Raw genomic sequence first — 19,105 nt, forward strand, 5'->3', positions numbered from 1 at the left:
CCACCAAAGCACATTCTGCAGACACCCGAACTCATGGACTCAGCAGAGATGCAGAGAACTTTGCGACATGTTCATTTCCCGTGCCGTCAGTTACGCAGTAAGCCGTATTAAGGAACAGGTCCCAGCATGTGAGTGTTATTAACAGTTAGGGAATATCAGGAGCATGGAGTCAAACAAGGATAAAAATGTGTCCTTCCTTACCAAATTCATCACATTATCACTGTGTTTTATACCAGGGGTAGCATATCTATTTGAGCAGCAAGTTGATCAGGAGGTGCCTATGGAACTGGCGCAGAGGGAGACACAACATGCACAAACTGCCTTCAGAAACAAAAAGCTCTAACCTCCCTGCCCCCTGCCATGAGTTTGAATAGTGAATAAATCCTCAACGTACTAGCCATTCTGGCCAAACTAAAATAACAAATTAAGACTCAAATGCTTAAAAGTACCTCAGCACTTGATCTAGTATCCTCCGCGACGTGGACATGAAGAAGAGGTGTGATGTGACCACTGGGATATATGTAAAATATGTCAAAATTCTGCCCACAGTCCCTGTTAGCTCCCATTTATGTCATCTGTTATTTTCATAGGAGAAAGTGTAAACTGGCTAAGAAAATCAATTGTGAGCTTCAATAAGGTAACAAATCTCTTTTCTGAGAATACTAATGTGCACATACGTGGGGGACACCTGCATAAACTATAAGGTATCACTCAGTCACCCACATTTGTTTTTGAGTTGCATTTTTCTTATACATGCCAGGGGGTAGGTGGGATGTGCTCTGGGTATTTTATTTACATGCCAAGTAACATCTCTTTGGAATCTCTTTGGAATAACCGTACTACCATATTATGAGTGCCTTGGTTTTTAAAAGCTTTACAGCTTCTTGAGGAAATTTCATTAGAAATTTTCATTATTACATCTCAGTCTGATTTTCTATCAACAGTCTTTCTGACCAGGTGTGCCTGGTGTACATTATCAGTATCTGTGATGATTAAAATCAGTACTCCTGCTGGAATATTGCACCAAGCATATATTTTGCTGCTTTGTGTACCACAAATTAAGTCATAAGTCTCTATTGGTTTAAAACACAGAATTTTCAACTTCACTATGAATTTCAGAATAATCATCTAAGTAGTCCTGCTGCAGGACTGAGAAATGCCAAACCTTTACAACCTTCCGCTGTTCAGTGTGTCTCTCTCTAAATCAGTGTAAACTCTGGCCTTTTTCTTGTGAGCAGCCAGGAGCCAGTGAGACCTCAGAGGTGTTTGAGAGATCAGAGGAAGATCAATGAAAATTATGTTACCGTAGTGAGAAAAGGTTGGTTTGCAGTCTGTGCCTTATCTACTGCTGTTCACTCACATACCCACAGATTACTTAAGAAAAAGGAAAGGAAAAGAAAGGACGACAGTCTAGAAGTTCCCTTGCCACTGGGGAATATGTTGCCTGGGAGACAGCTTGCCTGGCAGAACAGAATCTAAGTGACCGTGCTAAACACTTGGGATCACCTGGTCAGTACAAGATAACTTGTTGGGCTTGGCCAAAGCTACAAGCCCTAGAGAATCAATGAAGCATGTAAACTGAGAGGCTGAAAGAGAAGAGCTGTTGTTCAGACTCGATCTGAATCTTCATACTTGTTACTTAATAACATGCATTAAGACACTGGATGGCATATATTTCTTCTCTGGGAAAGTGGAATGTATTTATTGGTGACGAGCTAGAGAAAAGAGTGTTATTTAGGTCAAAGTAACAGATATGAATTAAAGAAAGCCTGTGTTCCTCTCTTCAGAACAATTTATTTGTGAATCTGTAAGCCTTATAATTATAAGCACAGTATTGCAGGCACAGGCTGAGTGCATTCTGATGAACTCACTTACTGATTATTCAAGAAAAACAAGCCTTGAATGTCACGTCAGTATTGGTAAACTGACAACAAAAGGAGCTTTTCTGTATTTATTTGCAAACTAGCTGACAAACCTATATCACAAGAAATATTACTTGGGATGAAATGCTTTTACAGGTGCCAATAAACAAAGAAATACATTCTTCTGGTTTTGTTATGGCTGCATGCAAAGTTGAGTGGAGTTATGTAAGAAAGCCTATCATAAAAAGCGTGGACAGAAGACACTGGTGGTCTTTAAGAAATGTCCTGTTCTTGATAGATTGTTTGCCTGAAACCATTGCATTGGAACACCATTGCTGCACCGATGCTGAATAATCCATTACTCCTTACATGATTTTGCAGCAAACAAAAGAAATCCAAAACAATTCTCACCACTAACTTTTTAGGCAAACAACAGCATGTGCCAGTGGGTTTCAGACTATAGATGTTCCTTATGCACAGAATTTTGTTCTAAATCTCTCAGCTAATGCTGATCATTAATTCTAGCAGAGACTTGCTCTGTAATGGACAAAATGTAACTGTTGCAACTTTGTTAAAGAAGAAAATGCAGCAGAAATGTGTTTTGCCGAGCCAAAGCCCTTGATTTCATGGAAAATTTTCTTGACATTTGGATAAAAGGATTTCTATTTTCAAATGGGCATAGCATGGCTCAGGAAGTGCTGCAGAAGTATCTACAACTGAAATTATCTTATTAGTATGGGAAAAGCAGCCAGAAATAATTTTTCTCTGTCCTATGGTGAAACATTCTCCGATGAATCATCTTGCAGCTGCTCAGTCAGAGGTGTGAGCTGACAAGAGAAGAAAAACTGATTGAAGTTTTGCTTGGCCAGTGGCTATGGTATATCAGTGGGCTGTATGGAACATTAACAGCACTAATGAAGTCCTGTTTGATGCTGTACTAGAAAGGCACAAAGAATGAAATATTACTCTGTAGAAGGAAGTTACTGAAAGGCTTTATATTTTCACTTATGAAAAAAATTAAACAAAACGTTTAAGTGCAAGGAAAGGAGGGATGTCTTTTTTTTCAATGATAGGTGATGACATTTTTAAATTAATAGACAAAACAGACATCTTATTCTGAGTATGCAACTCTTTATGCTCTTTAACTGGCTATAAGAAGCTGCAGCAAAGTGGGGGGAGAAGAAGAAAAAAAAAAAGAAAAGGAAAGCATCCCCATCCAGGAAGTAAAATAGAGTTTCGTATGTGGGATGGACCAGATCAACTGGCTTAATCCTGGCCCTGCTCCAATTTATGGCAGAACCCCCACTGACTATCATGGAGGTGGCATTTCCTCTACTTTTCTCTTTCCTTTTCAAATAAACAGCACAACTGCACATACCAAATCTGCCACCCCATTGATACAAGTGGCCGTGTTTGGAACAGAAAGTAATACCAAGACAGTCGCTGGAAGTAACCTTCACCCCAAGCTGGAGAGCAGCTACACAGCTGTACCGCAGCACTTAGCCACCACCTGCTCTAGCTGTGCTTCCACCCTATGGCTGCATGGCAGAAGATCTGCGATTTCGGCTCTTGAAACACTGTGGCTGGAGAATACACACCTGTGAGATGATAAGCCCACAAAACACCAGGAACATGGGGACTCTCTCTACCCCATGTAACTCATGGACACACTCATGGCAATACTGTACATACCCTATTGCCACAAAACAGAGTAACTGATTATTACACACTTGTGTGGCACGCTATTTGGTTTTCAAATATTCGGCTTTTCTCCTGTGCGTTTTTCTTAAACTGAAATCAGTCAGCCTGGTTATTTCCATATTTTGTTACCCATTTTTCAACTGGAAAAAACTTCAGTTGTTTTCTTTTTTTTTTCTGAAGCTCCACTCTAATAAAATAGACACACAGTCACAAGCATTTTGAAAGTTAGTACTTTATACCCCTAGCTCCCCTTGACATGAAAAAAACTTGCTCTCCCAAATCACCTTCTTTATACCTCAGAATCACTCATTTCCTCAACTGTGGCAACAGTTTCAGCTATTATACCCCTTGCTCTTGGGGAGACTGAGAAAATTCTGCTCCCTGAAGAGTAAAATAAGATCATTAGCAAATTATTCACTGGTACACTAAGAAAAAAGGAAAGCTAGCTGTCTGATGAATATTATTAGAGAATTTCTGTATAATAAGAGCTTTTGAAGATTGAAAGTGGTATAAAATTGCCAATTTGAAAGATAGCAGTGTTCTTTCATCCAGCAATAGGACCAAGCTCTCTAATGTGGTTAAGCTGCACTCAACAAAGAACCATGGCGTGGGGGAAGGGGTGGGGGGTTATACCATTTTATATCACTCACTTCAAGACTGAAATATTAATCATCAAATCCTCCTCTCAGAAAAGCCTGTATGCCACCATCAAGCACAAAGTTACAGAGACACAGAGCACAACTTAGTCCGAAAAACCTTTCTTTCATAAACTGCTTAATCCGGTCAATACAAACCAAAACCCCAGTAGCTCTCTCCTGTCTAGAAAGCAACACCACAGACTGGCAGCTGTGAATACCTAGAATTTAGTTATTTCCATCCTGGAAGTTTTTCTAGGACAGCATAATACATGGCACTTAGCTAAGACTGCCAATTAATAGAGACTCCCCATTGCAATAATCTGTCCCAGTGCTAACTGGGTTATTATCATTGGATATATTTATAAAGATTAATGAGCAGCCAGCAACTTCCACAATGTTCAGTCACTACTGACTTAGGCTAAATTTGAGATCTCATTTCAAAGGCAACAGCCCTTCCAGCCTAATGCTAGCCTCCAGAGCCACCCACATCCCAGCCCCATATACAGTATAAATGAAGTGCAAACACTGAAAGAAAAATAATTTCAGAAACAGATCACTGAACAAGTGTTTTAGGGGACTATGAAGCTGTTTAAAAAGATAAATCTTCAATTTTTTTTCATGGGTACATTTGGAACAGTCAGACTCTGATAGGTCTTTGCATATGTTGACACATTTTCAAGGATATTATGTCTGGCTTGGATATAAAAGACCATGTCCCAGCTATTCAGACTTACGCTCAGATAACAGAATGCCCAGTAGGATTAAGATGACGTGTGGTTATCTGCTTTTGGTAAATACGTATGCAAGGGGGGAAAGGCCTTATTCAGCAGGACAAAATGAAATTCACTATACTGCATAACGTATCTGCTGTCAAAACACAATTTTCTAGAGTACTTTTGAAAAGGGTTCATTATCTCTACTGCAAGTTCTAGAGTCCCATCTCTCGCATTTAAGAAGAGAAAAGTGTTTGTGTTGGTTTTCTTGTGACAGCAGATTTCTAATATGATGATACTTGAGAAGACCCTGCTGTTCAATCAGACCTTTGATTTGAGATCTTATGCAAAAAACGGGTCCCAGTGGAGAAATATAAAAGCCTGAAACTAGTTCAATATACTGGAGCTATCTTGTTCTTAAAACAAAATATCAGCTTTTGGGATTTCCATCCCACTACATTCCCATACACCACATGCATGTAATATCATACAAAGGAATAAAAAAACCCAAGAATACTGTTGTGGTTTAACCCCAGCCAGCAATCAAGCACCACACAGCACCACTTGCTCACTCCCCCCCAGTGGGATGGGGGAGAGAATCGAAAGAGTAAAAGTGAGAAAACTCATGGGTTGAGATAAAGACAGTCTAATAGGTAAAGCAAAAGCCACGCATGCAAGCAAAGCGAAACAAGGAATTCATTCACTACTTCCCATCGGCAGGCAGGTGTTCAGCCATCTCCAGGAAAGCAGGGCGCCATCACGTGTAACCGTTACTTGGGAAGACAAACGCCATCACTCCCAACTTCCCCCCCGCTTCCTTCTTCCCCCAGTTTATATACTGAGCATGACGCCATATGGTATGGAATAGCCCTGTGGCCAGTCTGGGTCAGCTGTCCTGGCTGTGCCCCCTCCCAGCTTCTTGTGCACCGGGCAGAGCACGGGAAGCTGGAAAGTCCTTGACTGGTATAAACACTGCTCAGCAACAACTAAAACATCAGTGTGTTATCAACATTATTCTCATCCTAAATCCAAACCACAGCACTATACCAGCTACTAAGAAGAAAATTAACTCTACCTCAGCTGAAACCAGGGCAAATATAGAAGCCGAGACTGCTGAAATAAACCAGGAAGATATCAGTTATGCTAGAATACCAAAGTTGTTTGGAATTCCTTTTAAATCTGTTTTGTAAATTCTGATCAGCTCCTTTTTTCTAACGCTGCTGCTGATTCTCAAAGGAACTTTCTTCCTTGGTCAATAAAAGTCCTAGAGCGTGATTCGGTTTACAGTCTCACTCTGATTTGTTCAGCCTCCAGTAACTCTTTAAAGATACGACATCATATCGTGAGTACTAGGACATGCTTTTCACTGTATGGGTTCTTACATCAAAGTCTCCATTAAACCATAGAATATTCTTGATTTTAACTGCATTTGCATCCCAACATTTCATTCAGTTACAAGTTTAAATCATGAAGGGCCAGATTACAGCTGGCCTGTGGGGCACAGCAAAGAGAAGAGTCACCACAATTTTATCCTAGCATAACATAGCTCTGTGAGCAAAAGGACTCTCTACACGGCATGAGAAACATTAGGTATCTCAGATAAAGGCTTCAGAGAAGAGTGAAGACCATGGCCTTTCCTCTCCCTGCTCCCCTAGATAATGAATTAGACCCGTGTTGGAAAATATGTGTTTTGAATGCCTTTGGAGTTGCTGCTTCTATCTCTACACCTCCCAGATCTAGTAGAAATTCTGGCTGAGTCACCTTGAAACCATAATCTGGCTCAAAAGGCAGGAAACTAGAACTGGTGCTATAAATGTCATGTTAAAAATTGCTTCAACAGGTTGAGTCAGTGCTGCAGATATGTTCTTCACTAAAAACTTCCAACTGTCATGTTGCATGAAAAAATAACTATTGTTAAAACAGGTCTTTTTTTTTTTTTTTTTTTTTTTTTAAATCCTAGCAAGAGCATGATTGCATTTTTTAAAGTACCCTGTCCATAGAAAACTAATTTAGTTCCATTAATGAAAAGGAAGCAAAATGTGATTGAGGATGTAATATGGAATTATAGTTCATTAATTCTTCAAGTATGTAATTTTCCAGACTCCTGATCCCCCATTGATTTCTGCACACCCCCATAGGTCCTGCTAAATGCCAGCAAAAAGAAACTCAATCGTGTTGTTATTTCATGTGTGGCAGTGGCGGTGCTCCAAAATTAGATAGAAATGTTATGAAAGGGAATTTTCCACTGACTGCCTCACCATGCAGCCCTGTTAACAACTCTTTGTTGTCAAAAATTGATCAATCACAGGCCCCACCGATAACTGAAACTATCACAGTCTCTCATTACACACCCAATATCATCAGAGGACATGATATTTGTAACAACTGAAAGCAATAATTCAGAACACCTAATTAGCCATGGTGAAGTAGGTGCATCCATGAATAGTGTAAAAAAAAAAAGAATATATTTTTCAACAAGATTCTGGGAAAACGATTGTGCAATCCCCATTAGGAAAGACTAATTGACAGGTATTGGGCTTCTCTTTCTAATCGTTGACAAAGATGTGGTTTTGCTTTCATTTTGTCCATCACTCTCAGTACAACACCTCATCTTAACTGTAACACATGCTTCTGTTTTCTCGTTAGCCCTATCTTGAAAAAGAGAAGTAATTGTTTTCTTCAAGATAGAAAAAACACTTTTATACCTTGAAATACACTGACAAACCCATTTGAGACACCTGCTAGTGTTTGAAAGTTCCGTAGCTCCATTTGCACGTGTTAGAAATAGGACTGACACGCTGGTGCTATCACTAAATGTGTCAGTTGTTGGGTAACAGTAGCCAGGTCCTAAAAAAAAAGAATTAATTTGTCTGAAAAGAGTAGTTTGGCCAGCTCTTTTGTAACAAGTGGGAAGGAAGGCTTTACTTGCACCATGTACTCACTGAAGATCTTGAGTTTCCTCCAGTGAGGAGTCAAGTCAGTCATAACCATGAGTTATGACTTTTACATATTTGTACCAAGGATGCAAAAAGCACATTCTCAGCTTAGTTTGGGTTCAGCTTTGCAGAAAGTTCTTTCAGATCAGCTCTGGTATGAATTACAGTAAATTTCCAATGATTCAGTTCAGAGGATATTTAAGGAAAACAAAAGAACCCACAAAGCAACTCAGACAAAGTTTTGGCTAGGAATTGATTTTACACCCTGATTTGAACTTAGTCTTCTGCTATCGTCTTCTACCCTTTGGTCAGGGTACCACACATGTTATACCTGTGCTTAAGTTTAAAACATTCTTGCCTACATTTTCTTACCAGTGACTTGTTACCATGACTCTCAGTCCATATACCAGTGACCATCAATTCACGGTGCTGCTCCTTAAGCATAAAATCATGTAGAGACCATACAAAATTGCTGAAGCACATAAAAGGAACAAATCGCACTATTCCTTCGTTTGGGCTATAAACATATCATTGGCATATATCGGCAGAAACTGCAGACTCCCTCACATTGACAGCAAGAGGAAGGGCTCCACAGGGATACAGGGCAATGATTGGCAGTGTTATAGATTTTAATTCCACTAATAGCTGAATGGCTCGTAATTCATAAAAGACAGAGCTTACAGTGAGTGATGAAGGTCATCCCTATCTCCCTTATAGAACAGAAGGAAATTCTATTATAATGCTGCCCAGCTGCACTATTCACATTCTATTTATAGCCCCCTGTATTTTAAGAACCTAACTGAAATTTTAGTTTTCATGTTTAGTAGAGGAGGTTCTTTCCCATAGCAAATAATAGCCAAGTAGTGGATGCATTTTGATGTTCTTAACAAATAACAAAAAATCCCATCTCCCCAAAGCTCTTTTGTAGCACTCCCCTTCCCTGGTTTCTCTTTTTTTTTTTTTTTTTTTTTTTTTTTTTTAAGCTGTTACATATAGGATTGTAGTGTTGCAACAAGCTAAAGAAAATATAAAGAGAAAAAGGTAAGTACTAGTATTTGGCTCTTCAGCAGATAAAAGATCTTTTGTTATTTAAAACTGACAAGGACTCTGAGGGAGGAAAGAAATAATATGCACCCAAGAAACTGTGTCAGGCAAGGAAAATGAAGGAAGAAAAAGACACAGAAGGATGAAGCAGCAAAGCATCTTAAGCTACAAAACAGAAAGGATTAGGTAAGTAGGGTCCATGCCTAAATCCAGAATGCTCACCAAACTCAATATAGGCATTTTTTGCTTAATTTCTGTCTAAGATTTACTTTGTGAATAAATGTAAGTAAAAACGTAAAGCAAAGTAAAACTTCCCAAGTTTCTGAAGTCACCAGCCTTTGTCTCACTGCTCATTTTTGAGCTAATTTTTCATACCTAAGAAAAATTCAGGTGATAACAGGGATTAGGGCGACCTCCCTTCCAGACACTGCAGCCAAGCAAAAAGCATCTCATCCACAGAACCCTGGCTTTCTCTTGGCTTGCTGCAGATCTCATTTGTTTACTCTCATAAACAACTTCTAAACCTTTTTCTGCAATTTATTGAGCTAGTAATTTTAGAATATGTCCTTTCTGAAAGTCAAAGGAAAAGTATTTTCTTAGATTTTATGAACTGGCTGCGCTTCCCCCTTGGAAAAATACAATATAAACCCCACCATGTCTTCTCTCAGATATTGATGTATTTGAACAGAGAACCAAGGGGAGCAGAAATGAGATGACCTTTATCTTATCTGGCCTTTTGCCACTGCCTTCTTATGCAAACCTTGTCACCTACTCAACTTTCCCCGTGTGTCTTGATTTCCACATCTGTAAAATGGGGAGAAAGTGCTTCTACCAGCTCTCTTTTTTTGTACATGAAGAACTCTGGGTGAAGAATTTTAAGTTTTACAGTGCAGATTTGGTAAGTACCACATGTGACGATGCCAACGCACAGTTTGGGGAACAGTAACACACCGAGGAACAGGAACTACAGAAGAGGCCAACATGTTTTGGGGAGAGGCAAGAGGAAGAGCACTGAGCTGCAGAGATGAAAGCTGCACCCCTGCCTTTACTCCCCCGCTTGCTTTATTTGGTAGCACAGACACATCACAGAAGTCACAAGGACACTCACTGATAGTAATTTAAATCTTGCATGATTTGTTTCAAACAGATCTCACAATATAGACCACAAGTGGTGTTTTTTTTGTAAAAATACAAGTCTCCTGTACAGTTCTGCTGCACTCTAAGGATCTTTAATTGTTACGGATATTTGCAAGAGTGGTTGATTATAGCACCAGCACATGTAATTAACTTCGTATTATTATATGTGTTCAGGGGAAATATTTGGAGAAAGGGAGGAGCAGTAAGCTATTTTGTACACCAGCATAGTGAATTTCAGAATCTCACTTACAAACAGCTTATCTATATCATATATGCCATGTTTGCAACCCATCTGCTGGCTGCATATGTGTATTTTTCTGTAGCCTGAATTAGCACTTGGAGCATTGTTAAAATGGAGCATTCCTTGCGTGAATGGCTCGTTCTCCACGGGTTAGCTGAACACCTCTCTAACTACAGTTTCTGAGACTGCCAATCATGTTTTCTTTTTCTGATTTGAACTTCCTTGTAATAACAAATATGAAGACTTGGCTTTTACTGGCACCTAGTTAGCTGAAATTTGACGGAATTATTCATTATAATAACAATTCAAATGACACTAATTCTTTGCTAGATTTTTATCAGAATTGTGGAATATGCAGTACTATTTCTCTTTTCAGCAACAGTCCTTTCTGAGTCTGAAGTTACACTTAGACAGTAAACATCACATGCCCAGGATTCCTAAGTTTATTTATGACTAAAATCCTGCAAACCAGTTAACTTTATTCCTGAGGGAAAAAAAATCTCATGCAGAGGCTCTTGGAGAAAAGTTTCTGCAGAAACTCTGTGCTAGAGTTTCTTGTTCTTTCCACTGAAAGGATCTTCCAAATTCTTTTGGGCTGAGGGATGATAAAGGAACTTTAGCCACTTTACACCCTTTATACAAATGAATGGAGAAATCTCAGACAAGTCAAAAGGGACAGAGATGTGATGGCAGCCTGGACAACCTGCATTTGTAAGCTAATTCCTACCAGATTATTGCTCAGACTCCACGTAAGGTTTGTAGTTTACTGCTTTCCCAACTGATTAAGATCCCCATCAAATCTGGGTTGTTCCTCCCGCAGAATGTAATCATTCATGAGCTTTTGTCCTGTGTCTGGATGAATTCTCCCCCTTCCTTCAACCTTCACCTCTTCCTTTGAGAATATTTGGTTTAGAGGGAGTGAGGGACATGCCCTTTGCCACCTACAGTCCCTGGGAGCAAAGCTGCTACTGCATCATGCATTCCACACGCTGCTCTCTCCCTGCCTCCGTGGGACATCGTCATTAAAGAAGATGCCAGTTAAAAGACAGGTACAGTCAGGAGAGAGTTAAAACCTTTGCCTCTACTTTGTTTCTACCAGTGTTTGCTCTTGTCTGTCTGCCTATGTTCATAAGAGCAACTGAAGCCCAATTAAGAAAGCAGAGATTGCAGTATTTGCCTCTTTAGCGCTCAGCATTCCTTAAGATGTAATATATCAAATGCTTTGCAGTGACTTTAGACTTAGGCAGAGTCAACATATTTTTCATGAACTCATTTAAATAGCTTAGAAAAAAGCATCACGCTTGAGATTCTTATGGGGGTAAAGCCTCTTTTGAAATCAACCCTATCTTGACATTTTTAAACCACAGTACACCTATTTACTTCTAAAGGTACAAGCATTACTAGCAACTTGTTTTATTTTTACACATGTTGGACTGGGCAGCTATTCACCTAGAATATTAATTAGTTGTGGGGGAAGCAGATGACTTATGAATAAAGCTATGAATGCATTGCATTCCTTCAGCTAGACTCTAACTTAACAGGATTCCTGCTCACCCAAGGCCTGACTTCAGAAATCTACTGAAGAGTTAGCATTACAACGGCATGCCGCACAGTCCTTGTTTTCCTTAGGGTTGGTCAGAGATACCAAAATGGTCTTGACCATCAATGGCAAAGAGTCATTTTTGCATCCACACAAATGGACATTTTAGAATGACTCATTACAACTTGTTATTATTGTTCCTTAATAGCAATAAACAAGAGAACTTGGATCATATGCGGAGGCAGCTCATTAAAAGCACATAGCCCTGTATGCCAAGAGAACTGTATCAATTTATGTCAGTTGAATACAAGGCCCGGTTTTGGTGAGATGAAAGCATGAGAAGGAGATCAGTAAGGAAAACAGTTATTTTTATTAGGTTTGCCTAGAAATTAATCAGAGGAGGAGTATGGCAAAAAATAAACACAAAATAGTCACTAATTTTGAATTACTGGAAGATGGTTTGAAAATATAATACTCTATACTTTTAATACAATACCTTTGGCTGACTACAGACCACAACTAAGGAAAATAAAACGTTTAATCAGCAGAACTCTATAGGACTTTCAGTATCAGCTTTTCAGTAATACCCATATAGCTTCAAGCTCTGAGGTACAGAAAAAATCCCCCCCCCCCCCGCCCCAGACAGTCTGTGGGAGCTGAAAATGCACAAATATCAAGGCCATAATTTGCTTGCTTTCTTTTCCTCCTGTTTCACCAGACGTATCATATGAACAAAGCTCCTGACCAGAACAGAAGCTGTGAAGATGATGGCTCCTAACCTCATGATTTTATGTGAAGGATATCACAGGAGTGCAAGAATAAAAACATAGGATTCAAAAGTTACTTTGCACTCTCTGCTCTAGAGCAGCCAAATAAGATTTTTCAGAGACTTTCCATGAATTTCAGATTTCACAGTATAAATTAGGCCTGACTGCCTGGAACAGTCTCCCTCTATTAATGAGGATATTTCTCCCTATTAATCACCAGTCAGAAGTAGATACAATATATTGTGCCCCAAGCAGTACATCAGAAAACTATATTAACCAAACAAAACAATGCAGAAACATGTAAGCAGCATGGAGGTCCAAATTCCTAGAATTACTGTTCTCAATACTATTTATTTGAAACTGGGGCAAGGTAAAAGGAAAAAAAAAAAAAGAAAAAATGGATACACTTTCCAAGTACTGAAAGGACCTGGGGACACCACTAAGGTACTGGATTAGATGGTTCACTGGGGCACAGTTCAGTATTTGAATCATTGCTCTTAGGCACTATTTGCCTAGAGTAGCTCAGGAGGTAAAATTTAATAGCTTTCACCCTGGGCAACAGGAAAATTACATTAAGTTGACCATGCAAATTACTGTGTTGATTTTAGCTTACTTCTTACTAGTGCTTGTTCAAATCTCAAAAGTCACCTTATATTTTGACATTAAAAATTTTATAACCATAAGAGCAGAAATGCTGTTAATCGGATGACTGATATACTGATAGGGCTTTGTAAGGAAATAACTCATATAGTCATTTCCTGCTAACTTCTCAAGTCACCAAAAAATTCTGTGTGAAGACGCTTGTTTCACATTGCATATCTGTAGTTCGGTAGGACTGCAAAATACAAATTATGTATTTCAAAATTCATTATTAGGGTTCTGTATCAAGATATTGAAAAATTATCGTAGTGACATATTAGTCTTTTTAGGTAGAATTAGCTGTTATGCTTAAAGACGACATAGAAGTTGATGTTATAGGATGCTTCCCATAATTTGTCCATCATTTTACTATCTGCTACTATCCACTATCATTTTACTATATTATTACTATTAATAATTAATAATAATTAATAACAATAATAAAAAATTGTAATGAAAAGAAAAACAACAAAAAGAGAGAAACAAAACCCAGGAAAAACAAGTGATGCAACCGCTCACCACCTGCTGATGGACACCCAACCAGTCTCCGAGCAGCGATCGCTGCCCCCTAGCCAGCTCCCCCAGTTTATATACTGAGCATGACACCATACGGTATGGAATAGCCCTGTGGCCAGTCTGGGTCAGCTGTCCTGGCTGTGCCCCCTCCCAGCTTCTTGTGCACCTCCTCACTGGCAGAAGCTGTAAAGTCCTTGACTGGTGTAAGCACTACTTAGCAACAACTAAAACCTCAGTGTGCTATCAACATTATTCTTATGCTAAATCCAAAACACAGCACTATACCAGCTACTAGGAGGAAAATTAACTCTATCCCAGCCAAAACCAGGACAACAGCAAAGATGCAAGTTATAAAGCAAGATGTTTCAGCATCCTCAGCAAAATCATTACATTATTTTTAGCATCTGGGTCCTGCCTCTTTCTGCTGAAATGGAAACCACGGAAAATATAAATTAAATGCAGGTGCATGCAGTAATTCAGAAGTGTTTTCATTTCAGAGATTCAGCTCCTGTGAATAGGAAGTACAGTTAGATATTTACTGTTACAAGTTTAAGCTAAACCAGCTTAAACAGGATACTGAGAACTCTGTGTCTCCATCTACATTTGAGCTATGGCTGGAAAGGCCAAATTTCCCAACCCAACATACTACATACCAAAATTTCCACAGGGCAGGAAGCCAGGAGACTTGACAAGGAAATGGAGAGCACTTGGAATGACTCAAAGAGGAGAAATGGCAGTGACACCCTAGGGCTAGGGTGTGCAGGCAGCTAAGTCCAGTGAGGAGCTGGGCACACCAGCTCCAGCATCTCTCCTCGCTCACCTCCTCCCACGGCCAGGGCTCTGGGTTACATAGGACCTGACACCACAGCCTCAGCTCAGCTGCAGGGCTAGAGCAGCATGCAGCCCAGCAGGCAAGCCAGATCTCAGCTGCTTGCAAACCACAATATAGCTACTTTGGGTTTTGTCCTGGGTGATTTTTTTTTTTTTTTGCTTGCACCAAGGGAAAAATTTTTAATAGCCTATGAAGTTTGAAAATTACTGATGTTGAAATGCCAGACTCGAGTGACTCCAAAAGGCCTGACTTTCAGAATATGAATTCCTACTGCACACTGGGATCTATTAAAATGTTTTACCCTGCAAATCATGCTCAAGTGCTATTTGTTTATAAAATTGTATCCAGGCTCTATACATTAACTCAACATTTTCTTATTTCTGTGAATTGAAGTCAGCCCTTTAATGTAATTAAAACATCTCCTGCCAAAGTATACTCTAAGTCTCAAACTTGGGAGCCTCCCCAAAAACAGGAGCCTGAATTCTCATGACACTAGGATCCAAGCAAGCCAGGTGGGCTATGAAAACTAATAAACTATGGGAGGCATCCCTTCATCCTACAGCTATTGCTCTGGACAGTCCATGCCTGTGCTGCCTTCATGTTCGCTCCACCACTTTCCTCTTGCTCCCTGCTTGTGTTTCCTCCTTCATTAAAAAGCCCAGTAACTCCTTAAGGATTTCAGAGAATAAAATGATTAACCCCAATATGTTTTTTGCTCAAGGAGTTTGTACGTTATACTCATTTATCCCAGCATGCAACCACTTCCCTTGGTTAGACTATGAACTGTTGAAGGGCACTCCTATTACTCTAGGTTTGTGCCGGACCTTGCATACTTGTACCACAAATTTGAGCCTTTTAGTATTATTGTTGTAAATCTCAATCTGACTATCAGTAATTTAAATCTTCATTGTAAAAGTAAAACTGAGCAAATGGCAGATTCCTGAGTTCTTTGGAAAGTTCTGACTGTGATACTTTCATAGGTTACAAAGAGTTTTCATTAGACTCGAGCCAAGAATTTTGAAGACTTCTGCCAAGAGTAATTCCAGTTCTTACAGATTTGGTTCAATGGTCTATGGGCTTCAAATGCCATTTGTGTCACAGTTTTAGTTTCAGAGCCTACCTGGCCACAAGCTGATTGTGGTTGTTTTAGCTGGACACCAGGGATCAAGGGCTGAAATGGAAGCAGTTCTCTTGTGATGCCAAAAGTACTAAAATACTTCATTTTTGCAAAATCGGCAAAGTTAACAAGCTTTCTGGTTACTTTGACAAAGCCTTTTATTCCAGTACCAGTAAAATTATTTTCATAATAACTGGGGTATCAGAATTAAAAGATTTTCACAAGCTTCCTTTGGAACAGGAATAATAATAGTCTTCAATAATCTGAAGCCTGCAATTATTATGGTCAGTGCACATGAACAAATTAACTTGGATTTGCTGAAAAGAGCAACAGTCACGCATGTTAATAATTTAGCTTATACAGAAAGTGGCACAAAACTCTAAAGAGATCTGGTCTATAACAATTATTTACCCAAATCACTTGTTTGAGTTGCATTTCAGTATCTTGAACTACAAATATTAAGCACAAATTTGCAAAAATTCGGTTTAGTGACACCAAAATTTTTTTCCTTCTCCATGAAGCACTCAAAATGCTTACACTATTTTTGTCTGAGCTTTCCATATGTGGGCAAAAAGGGAAAAAATACAGAGAAGAGCCAAATAATATATTTTCCTATTTGGCTATTTCTGATAAGAGATCAGATAAGAGAGGGTGATCGCACATACCTGATGCTCACCATTTTTGCATAAATTCAGTTACACATTTAATTAAGCCAACCGTTAGTAATAATGTATGGCTGAATTAATGTAGAATCTGTAAGTTAAACTTTTTCTCAACAGTTCTTTCAAAGGTAACAGCTTTGTGTGCCAGTTTACTTTCAGCAGTTTGCCATGGACTGTTTAATAACAGGGGGACATGATGCCCGTCATATCCAAGGAAAGTTCATTATCAGGAAATGCAAGTTACAGCCAATCATCCATTAAAAAAGCCATATACTTCCAGCCAACCTGTTAACAAAAACTACATCAAAACACTACTAGTAGTGAAACTCTGCTATTTGATGTCATGCATAATCAAAAGCAGTCCAGGGGAATACTCAAAGCACAAAAGGAGTGTGGGAACTCAAAAAATAAGCTGACAAGCAGCAAAAATGCAGTAATCTTGTATACATGCACTAGCAGATATGCATATATAGCAGGAGAACAAATCCAGTCTTAAAGCACTGTCATCCAATTTAAGGGGAGGTGCAGTAACATCAAGCAGATCTAACAAAGTCATCGTGTGCTGGATTCTAAAATTAAACACTTTTCAAACACAATTTAGGATTGCATTTAAAGATACCCATTGAAGAATTCATAATTTTGCAATCAAACAAGACAGTATTAAGTCAGATATTTTGAAAGAGTTTAACAGGCACAAATATTTTTAGATTCCCTTGGTAGTCTCAGCTCTCTACACTGCAGAAGGCTGCTCTACTGGGTTAACTACTACTGTGCCTTGTAAGACTTGAAAATCTTTCAACACTATACCCCGCCTCCCTAAACCAATGAATGCAACCCCAACATTAACAATGCCTCAGTCCACGTCCTTTGGGAAGAGAAATGGGAATTCTCCCATGTTTCATTTTTATGTTCTATTACCAATTAAAAAGAAATGCTGGAGGTTGATATATCTGCACATGATTCTTACATCTGCTTCCTCATTCCACTGATCCATTTCCACAGGGCACAGGCCACGATTAATCTAAAAGGCTTCCAACAGATCATTCTAAGGCCTTGCAATAGCTCTGTTTACTGCAAGGCGCTCCACAGTCAATACCTCTTCTCATGGGAATACCTGACTAGCAGTATTAGTTGATTCTCCTTCTTACGTTTCTTAAAGAGACGTGGCTCCTACTGACACCCCAGAAGCACGCATTTGGAAGCAAAAAATTTTATGAAACTCATTACAGTGCTTAATTACACAGGGCTTCACTTCTCTTTGCAAAAGCTGCATTGAGTTTAGGAATCTGACATAGCCTTTCCATGGCAGCTGACAGGTGAAAAGAGTTACAGCTGTGCCCGTAAACACAAGCAAGCTTCTGGTGCTAATCCACCAGAACAGAACCAGCCACTTTGAGTTATGGGTGAATGGGTTTGCCTTGAAACCACATTTCAATCTCAGGATAATTTTATCAGCAGACTTCTGACCTCTCCCATGAGAAGCAGGCTGGCTGCTTCCTACTCAGCAGTGCCCTATCAGTCACTACCTCTGCTCCTCTCCGCTCTGTTGGAAGGCTTGGAGAAGCTGTTAGTCCCATCATGTGGAACAGGATATCTCCCGAACCAACATGGGCACCAAGGAAACGGGCCAGGTCTTTGCCACACAGCAGACAGCCTCATCAAAAATTTAGGGGGATGCCGTGGACACCAACAATCCCAGCTATTTCAGCTCCAGTTTATTCTTGTTCTTGGTCAATGGCCTGTTCTACAACATGAGCCTGGGTCCATAGGCAGGACCTAAGCATGGAGAGCATCATCCCTCTCAGGCTTTGGGAGGAATATAGATACGCTGATGGAGGTGGCAGGAAAGGTTTGGAAAGGACATGGAAAACAGTGAGGTACTCAATGCCTTCTTCACCTTGGTCTTTACTGGTAAGACTTGCCTTCAGGAGTTCCAGGTTGCCAAGACCAGTGTGAAAGTCTGGAGCAAGAAAAACTTGCCCTTGGTGGAGGAGGATCAATTCTAAATAAATTGGAAAAAACACAGTTCGATCAAACCTGATGGGATGCACCCAGGAGTGCTGAGGGAGCTGGCTGATGTCATTGCAAAGCCAATCTCAATTATCTTTGAAAGGTCATGGCGACTGAGAGAAGCTCCTGAGAACTGGAAGAAAGCAAATGCCCCTCCTATCTTTGAGAAGGGCAAGGATCCAGGGAAATACAGATCAGTCAGCCTCACCTCCATCCCTGGGAAGCTGATGGTATCCTCCTGGATACCATTTCCAAACATATTAAAGACAAGAAGGTGATTGGGATAGTCAGCATTGATTTAAGAAGAGGAAATCAAGCCTGACCAACCTGACGGCCTTCTAAAATAAGATAACTAGGTTGATGAATGGGGGGAGAGCAGTGGGTGTTGTTTATCTTGACTTTAGTAAGGCTTTTGATGCTCTCATAACATCCTTAGACAAGCTAAAAAGTGCAGGCTAAATAAATGGACAGTGAGGTGTATTGAGAACTTGCTGACAGCTGGGCTCAGAGGGCTGTGATCAGCTGTACAATGTCGAGTTGGAGGCTAGTGACTTAGCAGTGTACACCTGGGTAAATACTGGGTACGGGCCAGTACTGTTTAACATCTGGACAATAAGGCAGAGTGCACCCTCAGCATGTTTGCAGATGATACAAAATTTGGAGGAGGGGTTGCTACACTAGGTAGTTGTGCTGCCATTCAGAGGGACCTCAACAGGCTGGAGAAATGGGCCAACAGGAATGTCATCAAGT

The 19,105-nt window shown here is 39.8% G+C and overlaps 1 protein-coding gene across 1 annotated transcript in view; it reads right to left on the reverse strand.

Annotated features, from left to right (window-relative positions):
* NELL2 (neural EGFL like 2) overlaps positions 1-19,105 on the reverse strand; it is a 155,529-nt gene that overhangs the window by 17,088 nt on the left and 119,336 nt on the right. The gene's annotated exons all lie outside the window — the stretch shown is intronic.

Source organism: Nipponia nippon, unplaced genomic scaffold (genome assembly GCF_047370975.1).
Source record: "Nipponia nippon isolate SJK-2023a ecotype South Korea unplaced genomic scaffold, ASM4737097v1 scaffold_3, whole genome shotgun sequence".
In the NCBI taxonomy this organism is placed as follows: Eukaryota; Metazoa; Chordata; class Aves; order Pelecaniformes; family Threskiornithidae; genus Nipponia; species Nipponia nippon.